The following is a 13,282-nucleotide window of genomic DNA, read 5'->3' as shown; positions in this document are numbered from 1 at the left end:
TCCTAATCCACTCCACCACGGGGCCTCCCTACCACACACATCCACATTGTCATATCTTAGAGGTTTGTAGTGAGTGCTGACCAGGTCAAAGATCTTGTAATTAGCCTATCAAACAAGTTAGAGTCAGTAGGGGGGACATTATAAGCTAGTTTAATGTTTATTTTCACACAACTGCCTTTGACTCCATTGAGCTTTTTCCATCTTTGCCATCCTGAATAAAATTTCAGGCAGATCCTATATTTTCACTGATTATTCTACTCCAAACTATTAATAAATAGCTACATCTTTGACTTAGTAAAGAATTTCAATTCGGTCTAAATCAAAGCTTCACTCTCTGTGTCCATTTAAATGTTTCCCTCCCGCTCTGTCAAGTTATTCTCCCCATTCTTCCCCATAATTGTTGGTGAAAATGTTTCTTGGTACAGCAGAGCAGTCTGGAAGCTCCCCAAAAAGATGAACATAGAGTTATGTATAACTCAGCAATTCCACTCTCAGTATACACTAAAGAGAATTGAAAACAGGCATTCTAACAAAAACTTGCAACACAAATGTTCCTAGCAACATTACTTAGAATGTCCAAAAAAATGGAAATAACTCAAATGTCCCTCAACTGATGAACTGATTTAAAAATGGTAATCCATTCAGCCATAAAAAGTAATGAGGTATTGATTTATGCTACAACATAGGTGAAACTTGAAAATAATTATGCTAAGAAGCCAGACTCCTCTCCCAGAAAGGCCATACATTGTGTAATCACATTTATATGAAATATACTCCAAATAGACAAATCTATAGGGGCAGAAAGTAGATTAGAGGTTGACTAGGGCTGAGCGGGTAGAAGGAACGGGGGGATGGCTGCTAATGAGTACAGGGTCTCTTATAGGAAAGATAAAACATTCCACAATTAGAAAATGGTGATGGGCAAATCAACTATACATCAATAAAATTTAATAATTAAAAAATTTCAAAAAAAGAAAATGGCAATGGTTCCACAACTCTGTGAATATACTTAAACACTTTAAAAAGGTGAACTTTATGGTAAAATAAATCTGGGAAGAAGAATGACAAGAGAGTGGAAAAGAGGAAGGAGAAAGAACAGTTACTATATCAGATCTATATTGTTGCTACTCTGGTCCTTTCTCCTTGCTCTAACCATTCACCCTCTAAACAAGACTTACTCTTCTAGACATTTTTTTTCCCCAGAAACAACTTAGGAACCAGTCCCTGTGTCATCCAAATTTCAGGAAGCAAATGTTAAGCTCTTAAAAGTGATTCTTTTGAAGTCTCCTCTCTGTCTCTTGGCTTCTGTTTGGGAACGAGGATGGGAAAAGTATCTCTCTGCTTTGCCCCATGGAGACATCACACACTAATTCTCTGAAGCAATCCTTACTGTGTCTGAGCAACTGTGAATTCTTAGCCTCCTCTTAAAAAGCTGTTAATGGGTGAATGGTGGGAGAGTTGGAGTAGAACCACCCTCTTGGCAAGTCCTTCAGAAACGTGTAGTGCGTAGCTAAATCAGGGGTCAGCAAACTTTGCGTCGAGGCAGATGGTAACGATTTTAGGCTTTGCAGTCTCTACAGTCTCTGCTGCGACTCCTCAACTCAGTCACTGCAATACGAAGGCACTCAGAGACAAAGCATAAGTGAATGAGCATGGCTGTGCTCCAACAAAGCTTAAAAACAAAAGGTGGCCAGATGTGGCCCATGGACCTTAGGATGTTGACCCCTAATCTAGAGTCACTTGCAGGAGTTTAGATAGTAAAAGGGGGATACTTGACGCCTTTTGTTTTAACTGAAGCAAACGAACCCATTTTAATGTCCCATTGTGGTTCAGATGATGAAAATCCTCTCTCCAAGCATATTCTCTGGTCCAGCACGCTCAGTCTTCCCAACACTGAGCCTATTCTGTGCTCTCCTGTCCTTCCTGTCCCTTAACACCTTCCAGTTTACCTGACTGCTTAGCTAACTGCCTATTTCAGTCACTTCCTCACATCTTGGTCCATGATCTCAAATTTGCTTATCTTCCTCTTAGGTTCATTTACTTCCTTGACCTCCTACCAAGCCATTCGAATTCCCAAGAAAATCTAGCTATGTGGTACTTTCTGTGCTCCCAGACTTCCCAAAGCTGCCAGGGCAATCTCACAACCACAGAGGTGAATTCATGGTTAACTCTCCAGCTACATCAAGAACTTGCCATAAACCAGTAGGCATTTCTCTAACTCTCAAACAGGACTTCTTTTTAAAAGTCAAAGAATAGTTGACCTATAATATCATAACATTTTCAGTTGTACAGCATAGTGATTCAGTATTTTTGCAGATTATATTCAATTAAAAGTTATGGACTATAGCCCACCAGGCTCCTCTGTCCATGGGATTTTCCAGGCAAGAATACTGGAGTGGGTTGCCAAGCCCTCCTCCAGGGGATCTTCTCAAATCAGGGATCGAACCAGCATCTCTTACATCTCCTCCATTGTAGGTGGGTTCTGTACCACTAGTGCCACCTGTGAAGTTCCTATTATAATATAATGGCTATAATATTCAATGCTATACAATATATCCTTATTGCTTATCTTAGATAAGCAATAAGGATATATTGTATAGCATGTATTAACAGATCTATTGCATCTGTTAATCCTATACCACTAATTTGTCCTTCCCGCCTTCCATCTCCCCTTTGGTAACCACTAGTTTGTTTTCTCTGTGAATTTGTTTTGCTTATACATTCATTTGTATTATTTTTTAGATTCCATATATGAGTAATACACAGTATTTACCTTTCTCTGTCTGACATGTTTCACTAAGCATAGTATTCTGTAGGTCATCTATGTTGCTGCAAACAAAATTTCATTCTTTTTTATGGCTAATATTATACTGTATATACATACACACACACACACACACACACACACACACACACACCCCACATCTTTTTTGTCTATTCATCTCTTGAATGGCACTTGGGCTGCTTCCATGTCTTGGTTATTGTAAATAGTGCTGCTATGAATGTTGGGATGCATGTATCTTTTAGAATTACTGTTTTTGTTTCCAGATATAGACCCAGGAGTAGAATTGCTGGACTAAATGGTAGTTCTATTTTTAGTGTTTTTGAGAACATGGGGTTAGGGGCACTAAACCTCCACACAGTCAAAACTCTGGATCTAACTTGTAGTCAGCCCTCTATGTGTGCAAAATTCTTCCTTATCCATGGTTTGGCATCTGCAGAGTCAACCAACCATAGATTGTGCAGCATTGTGGTATTTACTACTGAAAAAAATCCATGGATAATTGGATCCACACAGTTCAAACCCATGTTGTTCAAGGGTCAACTTACACTGAATTTCAAAGACTTAGAAAGAAAAGAAGAATATAAAAGAATTCATCAATAGTTTTATATTGATTACCTGTTAAAATGACAATATTTTAAATATTATTTCTATAGTGTAGTGCTATGCTATACTCTTCTCAGTTCTTCCTGTATCAGAAGAATAAGTCATCTCATTTTTTTCTTTCAGAGCCATCTCCCACAGAATGTATGAATCCTAAATCCACCTGTTCTATAGAATGACACATGTATTTTTTCCCTCAATTTTCATCAACCTTTTCCTCTCTACTAGTTCATTTGTATCCACAAAATATCGAGAAAGAAGGGGGGATGTTTGGTAGCAAGTTTTGCTGAGACTTCCAGGAAGAATGAAGAAAATTACTTGGAATCAACTCAAATAACTCAAAGGTAAGGGCTCAAAGTCCAAAGAAAATTTCTTTCGTCACCCAGGTGATTAGAGACCAAGAATTGAAGGACTCATTCACATAGAAAAAAACTGAGGAGACCCTCAGTACATTTGCATTAGTATTGCATCTAGTTATACTGAGCTAAGTAGTAAGGGGCTTAACCCAGGACTTAAGCCAGACTGGATTCCTAAAAATCGACTAAGATAAGTCTGCTAATTGGGATTTTGGAAATGTGACTACAAAAGGACATGTATGTGTGTTAGTTTCTCAGTCATGTCTGACTCTGCGACCCTATGGACTGTAGCCTGCCAGGCTCCTCTGTCCATGGAATTCTCCAGGGAAGAATACTGGTGTGGGTAGCCATGCTCTTCTCCAAGGGGTTTCCCAATCCAGGGATTGCACCCATGTCTCTTATGTCTCTTGCATTGACAGGCAGATTCTTTACTGTCTGAGCCAGCAGGGAAGCCCACAAAAGGAGATAGCTACCTCCATTTCAGTGAAGGCCAACAACTATTAGTGTTTTGGGGGAACTTTTCAGTGCTATTTCTTATTGTTAACACTATTTTTTAGTTCTGCATGAATATTATGGAGAAGGCAATGGCAACCTACTCCAGTACTCTTGCCTGGAAAATCCCATGGACGGAGGAGGCCTGGTAGGCTGCAGTCCATGGGGTCGCTAAGAGTTGGACACAACTTAACTTTCACTTTTCACTTTCCTGCATTGGAGAAAGAAATGGCAACCCACTCCAGTGTTCTTGCCTGGAGAATCCCAGGGATGGGGGAGCCTGGTGGGCTGCTGTCTATGGGGTCACACAGAGTCGGACACAACTGAAGTGACTTAGCAGCAGCAGCAGCAGCAGCATGAATATTAACCATTAATGGAAATGAGAAAGAATGAGTGTGTGTCCTCTTTTGAGGATGTACAGTGGGGGTAAATTATATTTCTCTCCCCCTGAGACTCACTGGGAGCTGAATCCAGCTTCCAAATGAAAATAGAGGCCAACAGATCAAATCTCTTGGGTTTCCATAAAAAAAGCAACTGCTAATCTTTACAGAGGCTGAAGCAGAGCTGTTGAAGGTATTTTATTCCTTAACAAAAAAGAATGCTGGATCCATATTTTATATATGAACATTTTATCTAAAGTCTATCAAATCAAGAACTAGCAGCTTGTTTCATTTCTGAATTTCATTTTGGAATGTACCTACATTTTAAAAAAATTTCCCTTTCAAACATATGCTTTCAATCTGTAGTCCCTGATGAACTTCTGGTATAGAGAAAAGGTCATACACAAAGGTTCATTTGTGTATGAACACATGTTTTGCATTCATGCATACCTATGTATGACACAGTACAGAGTAATGCCACAATAAAATTAAAATAAAACTGGAATTCTGGAGAAATTCTAGCTGCTCTCAAAAGTGGGTACATCCAACTTCCTTCCAAAATGCACAGTATGGAAATAGAGAGAAAGTAAAGAAACATGATAAACACTATCATCAAGCAGGTAGTACAGTCAACATCAAGAATGATAAGCCATGTTCATGGCAGGTGCCCTTGGTACAATGTGATGATGGCCTTTATCTCTGTGACTTTCCTCCTCAAAACATATAACCATAGTCTGACCATGATTTTGAAAAAAATCAGAATAATCCCAAATGGGGGACCTTCTACAAAATACCTGGTAAACACTCCTCAAAATTGTCAGGGTCATCAAAAACAAGGAAAGTTTGAGAAACTATCTGAGACAAGAGGAGCCTAAGTAAAATGACAACTATGTGTAATGTGATATCCTGAATGAGATTCTAGAACAGAAAAAAGATAATAGATTAAAAACAGAGGATCCTGCTGTGATGTATGTCAGAGAGTGTTTTGCCTATGTTCTCCTCTAGGAGTTTTATAGTTTCTGGTCTTATGTTTAGATCTTTAATCCATTTTGAGTTCATAGGCAAAACTCTCTGACATACATCACAGCAGGATCCTCTATGACCCACCTCCCAGAATATCGGAAATAAAAGCAAAAATAAACAAATGGGACCTAATTAACCTTAAAAGCTTCTGCACATCAAAGGAAACTATCAGCAAGGTGAAAAGACAGCCTTCAGAATGGGAGAAAATAATAGCAAATGAAGCAACTGACAAACAACTAATCTCAAAAATATACAAGCAACTCCGACAGCTCAACTCCAGAAAAATAAATGACCCAATCAAAAAATGGGCCAAAGAACTAAATACACATTTCTCCAAAGAAGACATACAGATGGCTAACAAACACATGAAAAGATGCTCAACATCACTCATTATCAGAGAAATGCAAATCAAGACCACTATGAGGTACCATTTCACACCAGTCAGAATGGCTGCAATCCAAAAGTCTACAAGCAATAAATGCTGAAGAGGGTGTGAAGAAAAAGGAACCCTCTTACACTGTTGGTGGGAATGCAAACTAGTATAGCCACTATGGAGAACAGTGTGGAGATTCCTTAAAAAACTGGAAATAGAACTGCCTTATGATCCAGCAATCCCACTGCTGGGCATACACACTGAGGAAACCAGAAGGGAAAGAGACACGTGTACCCCAATGTTCATCGCAGCACTGTTTATAATAGCCAGGACATGGAAGCAACCTAGATGCCCATCAGCAGATGAATGGATAAGAAAGCTGTGGTACATATACACAATGGAGTACTACTCAGCCATTAAAAAGAATTCATTTGAATCAGTTCTAATGAGGTGGATGAAACTGGAGCCTATTATACAGAGTGAAGTAAGCCAGAAGGAAAAACACCAATACAGTATACTAACGCATATATATGGAATTTAGAAAGATGATAACAATAACCCTGTGTACGAGACACCAAAAGTGACGCTGATGTATGGAATAGTCTTATGGACTCTGTGGGAGAGGGAGAGGGTGGGAAGATTTGGGAGAATGGCATTGAAATATGTAAAATATCATGTATGAAATGAGATGCCAGTCCAGGTTCAATGCACGATACTGGATGCTTGGGGCTAGTGCACTGGGACAACCCAGAGGGATGGTATGGGGAGGGAGGAGGGAGGAGGGTTCAGGATGGGGAGCACATGTATACCTGTGATGGATTCATTTTGACATTTGGCAAAACTAATACAATTATGTAAAGTTTAAAAATAAAATAAAATAAAATAAAAAGATAATAGATTAAAAACAAAGGAAATCTGCCTTGGCAACTCACCTATATCTTGTCTCATGCATTTCAATGTCACTTTTGCCTCTTTTGAAGATTGCTGGGGAAAAGTAATAATAAACATAGCTACTTTAAATTTCAAAAAAAAAAAAAACCTAAGGAAGTCTGAATAAATTATGGATTTGAGCTAATAATAATGTATCAATATTGATTTATTTATTATAGCAAATGTACCATACTAATACAAGATGTTAACAATAGGGAAACTGGGTGTGGAGTATATGGGAACTCTCTATACCCATCGGTTCAGGTCAGTCACTCAGTTGTGTCTGATTCTTTGTGACTCCATGGACTGCAACATGCAAGGCTTCCCTGTCCATCACCAACTCCTGAAGCTTGCTCAGACTCATGTCCACTGACTCCGTGATGCCATCCAACCATCTCATCCTCTGTCATCCCCTTCTCCTCCCGCCTTCAATCATTTCCAACATCAGGATCTTTTCAGTGAGTCAGTTCTTCGCATCAGGTGGCCAAAGCACTGGAGCTTCAGCTTCAATATCAGTCCTTCCAATGAATATTCTAGGATGGACTAGTTTGATCTCCTTGCTGTCCAAGGGACTCTCAAGAGTCTTCTCCAACACCACAGTTCAAAAGCATCAATTCTTCGGTGCTCAGCTTTCTTTATGGTCCAACTCTTACATCCATACATGACTACTGGAAAAACCACAGCTTTGACTAGACAGACCTTTGTCAACAAGGTAATGTATCTGCTTTTTAATATGTTGTTTAGGTTGGTCATAGCTTTTCTTCCAAGGAGAAAAGGCATCTTTTAATTTCATGGCTGCAATCACCATCTGCAGTGATTTTGGAGCCCAAGAAAATAAAGTCTGTCACTGTTTCCATTGTTTCCGCATCTATTTGCCATGAAGCTATGGTGCCATTTCTCAGATTTAACCTGGCCGAAACAACCTCGGCTAGGCCCCTGCAAGGTGGAGGCCAAGCACAGCAGAAGCCCAACTCGGCAAAAGCCCCCATGGTGGAAGCTGAACACAAAGATAACCCAGCGCAGTGGAAGTGACAAGAAGCCCAGCTTGGTGGAAACTGGGAAAGCAAAATCAATTCGGCAGAAAGCTCACATGGCTCAGTCTCAGATTCCAGGAGACCTCCAGTTAAGCTAGGAGGTCCTCGCTCCTATGGCTGGAAGGACATATGGCTAACAAAATCTTAATTCCTTTACAATCTCTCATTTCTTGTTTCCTCAAACCCCCTGCAAACAGGCCAGCGGCAGTGAGTGTAACTGAGGGACTCTGGCAGGGGCTACTTACTAGCTGTTGCCCAAGCGGGTGGGGCTTCTGTCCTTAATCTTCTTTGTGCCAAGGAACAGGTCAATGAAAACTGTGGGCACAGGTCAGGTATTTAGCAGGTTTTCTGGCAGGTTATGAAGTGGATTCCTCAGCAAGTTTTTCCCACTGCTTTTTCCTCCCGTCCTACAGCTCCTCTCTCCATCTATGCCACTGCTTACAAAGTATTGGGCAGGTCATCATCTTTCCATTTCTGAAAGTTGTGTTTGAAACTGTTTACCTAAGATTGGGACTCAAACCCACGTTGCAGGGACTCTGTGTTATGCTTACTCACTCTGTCTTATCTGACTGGGACTTGAGCAAAGCCAAAACCCACAGTGCCTGGTTTTAGGACCTAATGAAGCTCAGGCTCTTGATGTCTCATTGCAAAAAAAAAAAAAAATTCAGTGAGAGATACAGTGATAGGTAAGAGGTAGATCTGTTGTTCAGATTTAGAGAGAAGTACACTCCAAGAGTGTGGGCCATCACAGAGGAGAGTGTGGCAGCCATGGAATGTGGTGTGGTTAGTTTTTGTGAATTGGGTGATTTCATACGCTAATGAGTGGGAGGATCATTCCAACCATTGGGGAACCATCAACTCCTTGGTCTTCTGATAGTGCCTTGCAACAGTTCTGGTGCTTCTGGGTGTGTCATTTAGCTTGCAGATTGAGAATCAAGGTTTAGTTGAATTTGACTTGTCATCTTGGACCCATTTGATTTCCATCAGTTTATGTTATGCCCTTGGGCTATATCATTTTTTCAAAAGTTGTGCCCTGCCCCCTTCCCTCCTGTTTCTTGCTCTTTTCATGAGCCCTGTCTGGGCCCACAATGTTGCCTCTACAAACTTCTGGAGGGACAACCGGAAAACAGCTGGCCCTTGGGAGGGAAATACTGTATAATATCCAATCCCTCTAGATATTCAGGCCTTCCTCTTCCATGTTTCCTACAACGTGCAACAGCAGCATCTCTCAGTGAATCCGTTAGGGTGGGTAACAGGCACACAACTCCTGCTAGAAGTCCCTCTGTTAGTGGAATCCCTTCAAGGGCAATTCAGCTTCCTGGGATAATGTTTGCTACTTTGGAAGTTAGCCCTGCAGGCTATTTGGGCCCAGACCCTTACCACCCTTCTCCTAAAGTTACAAACATACTTACCCCTGGATTAAATCTCCACTTCACTTTTATGGAACATCTGGTTTGTTGCCTCATATCAATTTGTTCTTAAGTCACTTACTAACTCCTCAACAACAATTAGAGGACCCTGCCCTCTAATAGGCAATATCGCTCCACCCTGCTTATTATTAAAATACTCTTAATGCCCTTAACAAAGCGATGGGACCAGATGCCATGATCTTCGTTTTTTGAATGTTGAGTTGTAACCCAGCTTTTTCACTCTTCTCCTTCACTTTCATCAAATGGCTCTTTAGTTCTTCTTCACTTTCTGCCATAAGGGTCGTGTCATCTGCATATCTGAGGTTATTGATATTTCTCCTGGCAATCTTGATTCCAGCTTCATCCAATCCAGCATTTCACATGATGTACTCTGAATAGAAGTTAAATAAGCAGGGTGACAATATATCACCTTTACATACTCCTTTCCCAATTTAGAACCAGTCCATTGTTCCATGTCTGGTTCTAACTGTTACTTCTTGACCTGCATACAGATTTCTCAGAAGGCAGGTAAGGTGATCTGGTATTCCTTCCTATCTCTTGAAGAATTTTCCACAGTTTGTTGTGATCCACACAGTTAAAAGTCTTAGCGTAGTCTATGAAGCAATAAACTGTGGAAAATTCTGAAAGAGATGGGAATACCAGACCACCTGACCTGCCTCTTGAGAAACCTATATGCAGGTCAGGAAGCAACAGTTAGAACTGGACATGGAACAACAGACTAGTTTCAAATAGGAAAAGGAGTACGTCAAGGCTGTATATTGTCACCCTGCTTATTTAACTTATATGCAGAGTACATCATGAGAAATGCTGGGCTGGAAGAAGCACAAGCTGGAGTCAAGACTGTCAGGAGAAATATCAATAACCTCAGATATGCAGATGACACGACCCTTATGGCAGAAAGTGAAGAGGAACTAAAAAGCTTCTTGATGAGAATGAAAAAGTTGGCTTAAAGCTCAACATTCAGAAAACGAAGATCATGGCATCTGGTCCCATCACTTCATGGGAAATAGATGGGGAAACAGTGGAAACAGTGTCAGACTTTATTTTTTTGGGCTCCAAAATCACTGCAGATGGTGATTGCAGCCATGAAATTAAAAGACACTTCTTGGAAAGAAAGTTATGACCAACCTAGACATATATTCAAAAGCAGAGACATTACTTTGCCAACAAAGGTCCGTCTAGTCAAGGCTATGGTTTTTCCTGTGGTCATGTATGGATGTGAGAGGTGGACTGTGAAGAAAGCTGAGCACCGAAGAATTGATGCTTTTGAACTGTGGTGTTGGAGAAGACTCTTGAGAGTCCCTTGGACTGCAAGGAGATCCAACCAGTCCATCCTAAAGGAGATCAGTCCTGGGTGTTCTTTGGAAGGACTGATGCTAAAGCTGAAACTCCAATACTTTGGCCACCTCATGCGAAGAGTTGACTCATTGGAAAAGACTCTGACACTGGGAAGGATTGGGGGCAGGAGGAGAAGGGGATGACAGAGGATGAGATGGCTGGATGGCCTCACTGACTCGATGGACATGAGTTTGGGTGAACTCCGGGAGTTGGTGATGGGCAAGGAGGCCTGGCGTGCTGCAATTCATGGGGTCGCAAAGAGTCAGACACGACTGAGCAACTGAACTGACTGACTGATGAAGCAGTAGAAGTTTTTCTGGAATTCTCTTCCCTTTTCTATGATCCAGTGGATGTTGGCAATTTGATCTCTGGTTTCTCTTCCTTTTCTAAATCCAGCTTGAACATGTATACCCATATTGTTCTAAAATTAAAAGTTTATTAAAAATAAAAAGAGAAATGTTTGTTCCAGTATAGGTCCCTAGTAGATTATTAAATAAAATGAATATAAATGACTTGATATGAACCTTGCTGTAAAAATGTTCTTGAAAATGAAAGTGAAAGCCGCTCAGTCATGTCTGACTCTTTGCGACCCCATGCTAGGCTCCTCTGTCCATGGGATTCTCCAGGCAAGAATACTGGAGAGGATTGCCATGCCCTCCAGAGGATCTTCCCAACCCAGGGATCAAACCTGCATCTCTTACGTCTCTCCTGGATTGGCAGGCAGGTTCTTTACCACTAGTGCCACCTGGGAAGCCCAATGTCTTTGAGTTCATGCAAGAGAACTACCTTATATATGATCATTGTAGGAAGAGCTTCCTTTAGTGCCTCAGTAATTAAAAGTCTGAAACATTATTCCCCATCCCCATGAAAAAGTGAGTAGATCCCTGGTCACACAGAACTTAAACAGATAATGGTTTCATCCTGTCCCACTCATCCTGTCCCATGTATTGCCCATTCTGCTGCTGGCCTAAACCATGCCATTTATAATTGGATTTTCTTGGAAAAAATATTTCTCAAAGAAATAAAAAATACTATGAAGTTCAAACCCCGTACAGCAACTCTTAATAACCCAATCTGCTCTCCATTGCAAAGTGAACTAATTTGGAAAGCAGCTTGTAGACATATGGAATAAAGTATTTGTTTAATTTGCTAACCACACTTTGCTGTTCAGTTTTTCTCAATTAAGCTAATAAATTATAGATTGACTAATACTCATTTCCAATTAAAGAGCAGAATCTCTATCATTTTAACCACATCATTGATTTTAGAAGACAAAGCTCAATTTTTCAAAAGCCACTGCAAATTGAATAAGGTGGAATTGTGCTTTCATGGATGATTGCTTTTAGAAAGACTTTAATTATCATTAGGAATGTGTGTAATTTTTTTAGTTATAACACAAAAATATGGTAATGAGAAAAACAGATCATTCAGGCTACTCATTCAGCAAATACTGAATCAAAACCTGCTCATAACAGGCCATATCCTGATGGGAGCAAAAACAGATGCAGGATGACATTGATACAGGATGACATTAACCAAGTAATTTACATCAAACTATGTAACTAATTTGACTGAGCAGTCTCAATAACTTGGTTATAAACATAGATGTGTTTTATTTTTCCAGGAAATATTGTCAGTTCTACTCTGTTAATCCTCCTTTTTGCTAGGCAGCAGGATGCCTAATATCATCTCAGTTCTGGCCCATAATTTGCTGTCCCTCTCAGCTGTTAAAACAGAATGTCTTTGGTTATTAGGACTCAGTTCTATTTACTTTTAAATTTCAATTACTAGTTTGATAGAGACTCTCCTTTCCTACCTTGCAAACTGATTTTCAGCTTAGTCGAGTATAGGTGGAATATGATTGGCTCTTTCACACCACACCCCTCCTTCCTTGAAGTTTCCTACCTTCTGAGCCCCAGCACAGAGCAATGAGAGAGAGAGAGAAAAAAAAAGACGTCTGGTTCTGGGACAAACTGAGCAATGCTGATGCTTCCTTTCTCCTGGTCATCTCCATTGATCATGCTTACTGCCCATAGAAATGCTGTGGAGAATCAAATTTACTCCAAGTAACTCTCCTAGGTCTAGTGGTCTCCTAGGTCTAGCTGGATCTAGAGATCCAGCCATATCTTCCAGCTGGTAGCCTCCTACTGTATTCCTTGGATGCACATGCTTCCCCACCACCCCGTAACAACAAGTCCGGCCCTCAAACTTTGCTTCATGGTCCCAATTCTTGAGTGCACGGAAATGGGCAAAATTCATTTTCTGTACCTATCTGGAAACACAAATTTTCTACCTGGCCTGACACTACCACACAGCGTGTCCTCTCAGATCTCTTTCTCGATCTTTACCCTTCTCTGTTGCAGGAACAAGTCAATAAGCCTAGAGGCAGAGAGTCCACTCTGATGTAAATCATAACAATATTTTTTAAGCCTGTTTCCTAAGCCAAAGGAAACAAAAGCAAAAATAAACAAATGAGACCTAACTAAATTTAAATGCTTTTGCACAGCAAAGAAACCTTCAGCAAAACAAGAAGACAGCCTA

Source organism: Bos grunniens, chromosome 6 (assembly GCF_055505025.1).
Source record: "Bos grunniens cultivar Pamir isolate PY7600 chromosome 6, Bosgru_T2T1.0, whole genome shotgun sequence".
NCBI lineage: Eukaryota > Metazoa > Chordata > Mammalia > Artiodactyla > Bovidae > Bos > Bos grunniens.
Note: the sequence above shows the minus strand (reverse complement) of the source record.